At 36.7% G+C, this 10,683-nt stretch overlaps 1 non-coding gene across 1 annotated transcript; it reads right to left on the bottom strand.

Annotated features, from left to right (window-relative positions):
* Positions 1 to 5,617: 5,617 nt before the first annotated feature.
* On the bottom strand, positions 5,618 to 5,689 carry LOC119470320. Its single transcript, XR_005199205.1, has one exon. It is a non-coding gene; the product is annotated as a small nucleolar RNA SNORD56 (small nucleolar RNA).
* Positions 5,690 to 10,683: the final 4,994 nt, after the last annotated feature.

Here is a 10,683-nt window from a genome sequence, read left to right as displayed (position 1 = left end):
AAGTTCTTTTGTGAATTATCTCATACACATTCCCCACAATTTCATAAGTTAGGCATTATTATTATCTTTATGTGTTGTAGATTGAATTGTGTCCCCCAAAAAGATATGTTAAAGTCCTTACCCCTGGTACTTATAAATGTGATTTTATTTGGAAACAAGGTCTTTGCAGTTTTTAATCAAGTTAACCTGAGGTCACCCTACATTGTATTGGGTCCTAATCAAATGATAGGTGCTCTTAGAAAATGAAGAAAATTTGAACACAGACACACATACATGCACTGACAGTAGTGTGTGAAGATGGACACAAAGACTGGAGTTATGCTCCCAACAACCCTCAGGAGCTAAAAGAGAGGCCTCGAATAGATTCTCCCACTGAGTCCCCAAGAAGAAACTGACCCTATTGACTTTGAACTTTTAGACCCCAGGACTGTGAGGGAATAAATACAATTCTATTGTTTTAAGCAACACAGTTTGTGGATATTTATTACAGCTGCCCTAGGACAGTGGTCCCCAACCTTTTCAGCACCAGGGTAGACAATTTTTCCATGGACAAGGCAGGGGAGGAAAGGATCATCAGGCATTAGATCCCTCACATGGTAGTTCAGAATAGGGTTTTCTTTCCTATAAAAATCTAATACCACTGCTAATCTGACAGGAGGCAGAGCTCAGGTGGTAATGATTCTGTGCAGCCCTGTTCCTTAACAGGCCACAGACCAGGAACCTGGTCCTGCAGTGGGGACTCCTGCCCTAAGAGACTAAGGCAAGAGATGAGGAAATTGACAGAGAAGTTAAGTTACTTGTGAGAATGCTGCAAGTAAGCTAGTGAACCAGAATCCAGACAAAACAGCCCGACTCACACTCAAACTACCATCTTCCCGTCTTGACCTAATGAGAGATCAAAAATCTTTCCATGCCAATACTTGGAGCATGAGGTTATAATAGAAACGTATTATAGCACTAAAAATCAATCCCAAGCCTCTCCTGCATTTCCTTTTCAATAAATGTGCCATCACATATGTGCAATGTAAGCAAGAAAACTAGGTATTGTTAAAAACGTGGGCCCTGAATGAAGGGACCCCTCAAATAGGCTTTGTGTGAACAACATGGCTGTTTATTCCCCCTGGGTATGGATGTGCTGAGTCCAAAAATGGAGTCAGCAGAGGGCAGAGGGATAGGAGTTGGTTTTATAGGTTCGAGGTAAACAGTGAAAAGTTATCAGAGTTATAGTTTAGGGAGATTTTTTTGCAAGCTGGAAGGGGGTCACAGGGTGTGGAGTCATGAGGTTGACCAAGGTCATGTTACAAAGTCCAATGGCCTTGTCAATTGAGGCCGGAATAAGAAACAATAGAAGCGTGTCTCAGGTTAGTTAGGCGCCACAGGAGTTGATCGTTCTTCCTTCCAGCACCAGGTTTTCTAATTCCAGAAGGCCCTCCAGAGGTGTATGTGCAGGTCCGGGGCTCACCATGCCATCCACCGCCTGGTCAGACCTTACTGGTGTCATTCTTGACAACTTCCTCTGCAAATTTCCATCTTCCTCCCATACATCCCATTCATCATCAAGCCCTAACAATTGTCTCTTAAATATCTGAAATGTTTCTACTCCTTTCCATCTCCACACCCCACCATTCTTGTTCCAAATAAAACATTTTTTTTACCTTCTCTGCTGAAGTAGCCTCCTAATTGGTCACTCAATTTTAATTCACTCTTGATCTTTTCTAACCCATTTCCTTTTTTTTTTTTTTTTTTTTTTTTTAAGACGGAGTCTCACTCTGTCACCCAAGCTGAAGTGTAGTGGCACAGTCTTGGCTTACTGCAACTTCTGCCTCCTGGGTTCAAGCAATTCTCCTGCCTCAGCCTCCCAAGTAGCTGGGATTACAGGAGTCCACCGCCATGCACAGCTACTTTTTGTATTTTTAGTAAATACGGGGTTTCACTATGTTGGCCAGGTTGGTCTCGAACTCCTGACCTCAAGTGATCCACCTGCCTTGACCTCCCAAAGTGCTGGGATTACAAGTGTGAGCCACCGTACCTAGTCTCTAACCCATTTTATACAGTTAAAAACAAACTGATCTTTCTAAAAGCCAAACTAATTGTGACCTTTTTAAAATCCTTCAAAGCCTCCAATTGCTGTTGGGGGAAAGACCAAAATCCTTATGCTCTTAAAAAGCCCCGTAGGATCTGGTTCCTTCCAGTTTTCCCATTTTCCTTCACTTTTCTCTATGCTTTGTTCACCAGCCATCCTGGACTTTCTCTAATTCCATAAATTTGTCACTATCCATTCATCTTTAAGACTTGAGTACTCTGTGTGTGTGTGTGGCACTCTTCCCTGTTTTTATCATTCGACTTCTATCATTAGGATCTCTGCCTGAAAGTCAATTTCTCAGGCCAGGCATGGTGGCTCATGCCTGTAATTCCAGAACTTTGGGAGGCTGAAGCAGGTAGATCACCTGTGGTCAAGAGTTCAAGACCACCCTGGCCAACATGCCAGGGACCAACATGGCCCCATCTCTACTAAAAATAGAAAAGAATTAGCCTGATCTGGTGGCAGTTTCTTGTAATCCCAGCTACTCTGGAGGCTAAACAGGAGAATTACTTGAGCTGGTGTGGTGGAGGTTGCAGTGAGCCGAGATCGCACCATTGCACTCCAGCCTGGCTGAAGAGAAACTCTGTCTCAAAAAAAAAAAAGAAAGTCAATTTCTCATAAAAGTCTTCCTATTCTCCCAAGTTATGTTGGATTTCTTGTACTCTGTAATAATCTTTCCTAGAATTCTATAATTTACCTTGACAGCATTTAATTATAGTTAGTGCTATTTTATTTATCATCTATCTATCTACTTATCTGTTCATCCATCTGTCCATTCATCCATTCTTCTATCATTTATCTATATATTCATCTATCTATCTCTATTTATCTATCTATAATCTATCATCTATCCATCCATCCATTCATCCATCTACTCACCCACCCACTAACCTGCCTACCTACCTACCTACCTACCTACCTGCCTACCTGCTTATACATCTACCTAGGGTGATTGTTAATGTTTGCCTCCCTCTTAGATCATAAATGCCATGGAGTTCTCAAACATAACATATAGTATGTACTCAAAATATTTTTTGAGTGAGTGAAAGAATAAATGAATATAATCTGATAAAAAGCTTGATCTTTTCAATTTTATTTTGAATATCATGATTGAGGAATCTGTAATTCAAAGATTTACGAAGTACCTAGCAGAAAAGCATTTATCTTTGCTATCCATTTGATGGCATGAGTAGGGTGTAAACAGCATAGGAATAATACTATTTTTTATATGCACAATGACTGAGAATTTTCAAATCAGAGAAAAAGCCCTCCATTTCCAATAATATACATTGATAGATAAGAAAATATAAATCTTTAAAGTAGCATATTAGATAATTTTGCCCTTTTTGGCATGTCATATAAATGAAATAATTTAATATGTATCATTTGTTTTCTGCCTCCTTTAACTTAGCAAAATGCATTTAAGATTTATCCATGATACTGTGTGTGAATCAATTTTTTTCTATTAATTGCTAAGTGTCATTCCATTGTAGATATGTAAGCTCTGTTGAGTCATTTGGTATTTCACATACATGTCTTATGTCAATATAGGTTTACAATTTATAATACTTGAATAAATAACAAGAATTTAGATTGAATGTGTATATTTAATGTCATAAAAAACTACCAAATCATTTTCCAAAGTGATTGCTATTTTACATTTCCACCAGAAATGAGTTCCTATTACTGGACATACTCCATAGCAATCAACAATGTCAATCTTCAAACTTTTAGCCATGGTAATACATATGTACTGATTTATCGTTGTGGTTATAATTTGGATTTTTCTAATGGCTAACGAAGCTGAATATTTTTTCAAATACTTATATGAAAACCTGTCTGTTAAAAAATTTGTCCATAAAAATTTTTTCAGATATAAACAAATAGAATATTAGAATACCATAATTATGTTTACCCATATGAGAAGTCTAACAAGAAAAACCATAAGCCACCTCATGAGATACAGAAAAGGTATATGATAAAATTTATTCTTTATTAGTTATTTTAAAAATAACAAAATAGGAAAATATAATGATTTTTTTTTTGAGACAGAGTCTCACTGTTGCCCAGGCTGGAATGCAGTGATGATAACAGTTCATTGTGGCCTTGACCTTCTGGGCTCAGGTGATCCTCCTGCCTCAGCTTCTGGGGTAGCTGGAATTAGAGGTGTGTGCCACAATGCCTGGCTAATTTTTTGTGTTTTTAGTAGAGGCAGGGTTTTGTTATATTGCTCAGGCTGGTCTCAAACTCCTGGGCTCAAATAATCTGCCTGCCTCTGCTTGCCAAGGGACCAAAGGTGTGAGCCGGCATGTTTGGCATATAATTATTTTTTAATGTACAAATTCTTTTAAAAATAATCTCTATTTTCTCATATATATCAATCATGGGGATTCAGGGGAATTTCTCCTTATATGTTTCTTACCCTCAAAGCAGCATTATACTTGATAGTGAATAATGAGATTATACATTAAAGTCAGGAAAAATGACAGGATGCCCATTTTCACTACTATGTTTCAACATTGTTTTGAAATTTCTGTTACGAAGTGTAGATTGGAAAGATTAGGTGGTGGAGAGACGATGGTTTTTGGTTTTGAGGGTTTTTTTTTTCTTTATTCCTTTATATGGTATTTAAATTTATTACTTGAAAAAAAATAAAACACTATCACCACAAACAGACATCCCTATATTATAAAGTTTACATTACATAGCATGGCCTATATTAAAAAATAATTAGAGTCTGAGCCACTTCTTGAACTTGTTAAATTCTGTTGCTCTGGTCTGTTGAAAGCAGAAGATTGTAGATTTAGGGGTAGGAGTTAGGCAAAAGTAGAAATAAGCCAGGCTGGAGATTTTAGAATGAGAGGCAGGCATAAGTTTTGGTCAATATCATTGTGGAATTTGGAACCAGGTGAAATACATTAAGATTCAGGGTCAACATAGTCCACCAAGCTTTGAACAAAGGAAGTGCCTAGGAAGTACTTCCTACATATCGGGCACAACTAATTTTGGCTGGGTTAATTCTGTAAATTTTCTTAAAAGGTAGGACTAGTCATCTTTATTTTACACTGGAGAAATATAGAGAGAAATTAAGTAATCTAGGAAGGCTTGGACTGGAACCCATGTCAGTCTAACTCTGAAGATTACACTCTTAACTACTGAAGTATACTTCTACTTATTTGGATGTTCCTCAAGATAAGCAGCAGCTCTAAACTTCAGGGGCATCTATCAGATTAATTATCTTGGTTTATCTTTCTTATGTGGACACCATCACTATTTTCAATGCTACTTTCAAACTCATATTTTCCCAATAATTTACAGGAACTACACTGATTTTTTTAAAGCATTTTACAGAATTTTTTGCTGATAGGTGTGTTTTTCAAACTGGATTAGAGCCCAGTAATAGATCATGGAATCAATTTAGTGGATTGTGATTAGCATATTTTTTTCTTCTTTTTTTTTTTTTTTCTTTTTTTTTTTTTTTTTTTTTTTTTTTTTTTTTTTTTTTTTTTTTTTTTTTTTTTTTTTTTTTTCTCTTCACTCAGACCCAAAGCATCAGCACTTATTAGGTGAGCTGCTGCTGACAAAAAAATATTGTCATCCTAATAGTGTATTTTAAATGTAATAATGCAGAATATGAATATAGGGATATATAGAAAATATTAGAGTTTATTAAACATAGTGATGACAAATATTCTGTGAGACATTACTTTCAGGTATACATACACACATACATATACCATGATGTATGGATTGCAATGTAAAATATATTGTTACATTGAAAGATTTAAAAGCCACTGGTCTATAGGACATCTTGGCTTTAGATTAAGTGCTGTTTGGTTTCCTGATTTTTATTTCAAGTAAATAAGTCTTGTCTCCCTAATAAATAAAACCTAATTGCAAGCATAAAGGTAAAATGGCATACGTCTCTGAATTTCTTATTGCACTTAACCCGATGCTTGGCACATAACAGGTTCTCAACAAATATTATAATAATTGTAAATGTAGGTGAAGAGGCTAGGATGGCATTGGGGAGCAGAGGGCAGCTGGCCAAATTGGTAGCTGAGTTCTCCTAGCTCTGCCCTCTAAAACGCTAGACCAAGACAGGATTGAGAGACACCAAACAAGATACAAGGTGTCAGATAGGAGCACTGATTATTTTATATGGTTTGTTTTTTTCCTGAAGTATTAGATAATCAGTTCAGAAAATATGCACTACAAAGAAAATAATAAAGGGGAAAAAGACACCTATAATCCTAAAGCTGAAAGATAACCACAATTATTTATAACATTTAAAGCCTATTAACATTTGCTACATTTTTGCCCTGTCTTTCCTGTAGTATTACTCTGATTGTACCCAATGCCTGTGCCTCACCGTATAATAAATTCTCTTCATAATTATAGTTTTGCTGGTTATATTCTAGCTCTGTTTCACAGCTTATTCAAGCATTCTCTTACTGTCAAAAATGTTAGACTTTTTTCTAATTTGTAATATTATAAATTATGACTTAACTAACAGCTTTATGTAAAACTTTTCCTGACTTTATTTCCTTAGATTCTCAAAAATGAAATAAATTTAAAAATGGACTTTTAAAGCTCTTGATATATATTGTGAGGTCTTCGATCATTCATTGTGATCAAATTTTAAATGGTAAGGCATTGTGTTCTAGGACACCCCACTTAAAGGGCCATTGTACTTTTCATATGGGTCGATTTTTGGTGACTTTAATTACCCATATGCATTATCTCTGAAAATATCCCTTGAGTTTAATCTAAAAAAGTCCCAAATGACCTACAGAGCAATTACTATTTCCCTTATGAATGTTTGCAAAGCCATTATTTTAATGAGGTTTGCGCATCTATGTTTGGATTGTATATGATCTCGGATTCAGGGTACTGATGGGGATAAAGACATATCCTTTGTTAAACAATAATATACTGTCTTTATTTTTTGGTTGTATGTAGTGAAGAATGTTGCTTTTCTATATTTATCAACACTGCCCCCACAATGTGAGTGGGTGGAATGGAGGATTAATAAGGAAATCTTGAAGCCGACCTATTTTTATGTGTTTTCTAGTTTATTAGAATAGAATCCTATTTTGATTCTGTTCCTCTAACGGTTTATTTTTTTCCCCAAGCAGACAAATCTTCGCTGTCTAGAAACAGAATTCATGTATTGCTCCAGTTATGATAAACTTCCTGACATAGAGGGAGATATTTTTGGTGGTAGATTAGATATTTTCTGTAGCCTAGCATTTGATCACAACTATCAAATCTGGCAGCATATATTGATCTGCCGTGATGGTAATTAAGAAATACATATTTCACCAAGTTATATTAAGTTCACTCAGTTCTTTTTTTTTTTTCTCCATGTTCCATTAAAAATCAGATTAAAAGAATACTATGAGAGAATGTACAAGTTAACCTATTCTACCTCTCCTGCTTTTCTGTATCTCAGGACGTTTTTCAGGACTCCTTGCTATCTCAGGGACTCAGCCAAAGGCATCACAGTAGGTTTAGTCAAAGGCAGTGCTATGGGCTGAATGTCTGTATCCCTTCAAATTCATATGTTGAAGCCCTAACCCTAAATGCAACTGTATTTGGAGATGGGACCTCCAAGGAAGTAATTAAGGTTAATTGAGGTCACAAGGGTGGGGCACTGATTCAATAGGATTAATATCCTTATAAGAGACACCAGAGAGCCTGTGTGTGCACATTCTCTCCCGCCCTCTCTCTCTCTCTCTCTTTCTCCCCCAACCCCGTTTTTCTCTCTGAATCTCTTTATCTCTCTGTGTGTCTTTCTGTATCTTTGTCACTCTCTCCTGCACATGTACCAAGGAAAAGCTATGTGAGGACATATGGAGAAGGTGGCTGTCTACAAGCCAGGAAGAGAGCCCTCACCAGAAACTAAATTGGCAAGAAACTTGATCTTGGACTTCTAGCCCCTAGAACTCTAAGAAAATATTTTTGTGTTTTTTAAGTTACCCAGTCTGTGTTATTTAGTTATGGCAGCCCAAGCCCAATACAGGAAGGTGGTGGCCAACAGGAGGAAGGGGAGGTCTGCTTACTTCTCACCATTTCCTGCATCCTGTGTTGTCTTGGCAAGCGCTTCTCTTTCATAACTCCAGTCCCTCAAAGAAGCCATTCACCCTGAGATCCCACTTCTGACCAAGATATTTCTACCATGGCTCTGGCTCCCACACATTGTTCCTCCTGCCCTAGAGATGGTAATGGCTTCCTGCTATTGCCAATCTATATTTGCCTTACTCGCCTCTTTGTTTTTCAACAATTGCATCATCTATTGTTTTAGTCCATTTTGTGCTGCTATAACAAACATACCTAAGACTGGGTAATTTATAAAGAAGAGATATTTATTTTCTCACAGTTCTGGAGGCTGGAAGTCCAAGATTAATGTGGCAGCAGATTCAGTTGTCTTGCAAGGGCTGCTCTGTGCTTTCAAATAGTGCCTTGTTGCTACATCCTTTGGAAAAAAGAAATACTGTGTCCTCACATGACAGAAGGTGGAAGAGTAAGTGGGCTAACTGTTACTTGCAGCCTCTTTAATATAGGGGTCCTAATTCCATTCATGAAGGAGGAAGCCCTTAGGTCCCAATCACCTCTTAAAGGCCACATCTCTTAATAGCAACACATTGACCAAGTTTCAATGCCAGAATTTTGGAGTGGACATATTCAAACCATATCATCTGGGAAACAATTTTCTTTTCTTTTCTTTTTTTTGAGATCGAGTTTCACTTTTGTTGCCTAGTCTGGAGAGCAATGACACAATTTCTGCTCATAGTAACCTCTGCCTCCTGGGTTCAAGTGATTCTCCTGCCTCAGCCTCCTAAATAGCTGGGATTACAGGCATGTGCCACCATGCCTAGCTAATTTTTGTATTTGTAGTAGAGATGTGGTTTCTCTATGCTGGTCAGACTGGTCTCGAACTCCTGATCTCAGATGATCCACCCACCTCAGCCTCCCAACGTGCTGGGATCACTGTGTCCAGCCTGGGAAACAATTTTCTATAGTAAATCTTGCTGGTTGAAGAACCCAGAGCATGGCTTCAGCTTTCTTGGATAGAACTGACTGCTACAGAGTCATTTTACTTAACAAGGCTTAATCTTTCAGGTTTTAGAATGAGTCTTTCAGGTAATAATTGTTGGAGAGTTCATGTAACCACTCTAACTTGTCAGGATAGTAATGTGAAACCTGTTCTACCATCGTTTTCTACTAAAGTCTTCCTCTTTTATTCTCGTAACTTATAACACATTGAAACGGCAAAGCTGCAAGTTAAAAGTTTCTTCCAGTGTATTACACATTGCTGCATTCACTTTTTATTTTCATTCATGTTTCTTTTTTCCTCCCCCATCCTACTCAACAACTTATTTTTTGTTATAAATATCTTCCAGTTTGGATGAAAAAAAAAGATTGAAGTGAAATGACCCATGATCAAATTTAACACTAGGAGACTCAGATAAATCATGAACTCGCATACTGATTTTGTCACTGATTGCTTCAGTAAAATCTTTAATGGTTCTTTAGATGGTGTATTGGATGATGAGTTCTGATTCCCACAGATAAATTGAGTCCTATACGCCTAGGTTTGATTTTTTTTTTTTTTTTTTTCTCTGTTGCCAGTTGCTATTTTTTTTTTTTTTTTTTTGGTCCACACTTTAAATTGTGCCTAGAAAATTCTCTGGATAGAATTTGATTGCAGATGTCTATTATATTCTGATGAACACATATCAGTTCAGTCTTCCAAAGCATTTTATAATGGAGTGAAGCTGACGTTGTAATACAGTAGCACACTTATCAGGCCATTAAAGTGTCCCTCTTATGTAATAGTAGCTGGTTGCAGTTGACTAAAAGAAACTCTGATGGACTTTCACTTGGAAAATTGTGCAAATATATTCTTCATTTTGATTTCTTTTCATAGGACCTTCAGTTTTCCATAGCATGTTTCAAAAGAGGAATGCAAGTAAACATGCTACGATATTTTACTTAGGACCTATCTAATGTCTCACAGAGAAGATTTCCTATAGTCAACCATAAATACAAATAAAGCATGTTCTGTACACAATTCATTGTCATACTTTGGTATTTATGAAACACCCCATGGAGGCATGATGCGCTTTCTTTCCAACTGCTGTGCATTTTCAGCCTCCACCAAAAAGTATAATAAATAAATATGAATATACCAATAATTTAATTGAGCCTATAAAAATAATCTAATTTATAACTTGAGAAAATATATTTTGACCTAAAATTATCAGCATTCATTAATAAATTGTGTGTTCCTTTATATATTTTAATCTAGTAAATAAGATTCTTTTCTCATCCAAAACAGGAATTAACTTTATCCTGTTCTCATTAACCTCTTCCAACCCATATGTAACACCATTTGTTGTCACAAAGACCTTCTTAGCTTAACTCTATTAGAATTTGTAAATGTACAGATTTTTCTCTTCTCAGACTTGGTAAGAAATTCCCAAATTATGAGTGCCTTCATCATCATTATCATTATCAAATAATACTGCTCTCCCCCAAGTGCCTCAGGCTGCTGGAGACTACTAAATTTCATTAAGCCCTTTCTGTCCCATTTT

The sequence above is a fragment of the Cebus imitator genome, unplaced genomic scaffold, assembly GCF_001604975.1.
Source record: "Cebus imitator isolate Cc_AM_T3 unplaced genomic scaffold, Cebus_imitator-1.0 Scaffold27, whole genome shotgun sequence".
Classification (NCBI taxonomy): Eukaryota; Metazoa; Chordata; class Mammalia; order Primates; family Cebidae; genus Cebus; species Cebus imitator.
The sequence above is the reverse complement of the archived record's forward strand: the minus strand, read 5'-3'. Positions and strand labels throughout refer to the sequence as shown.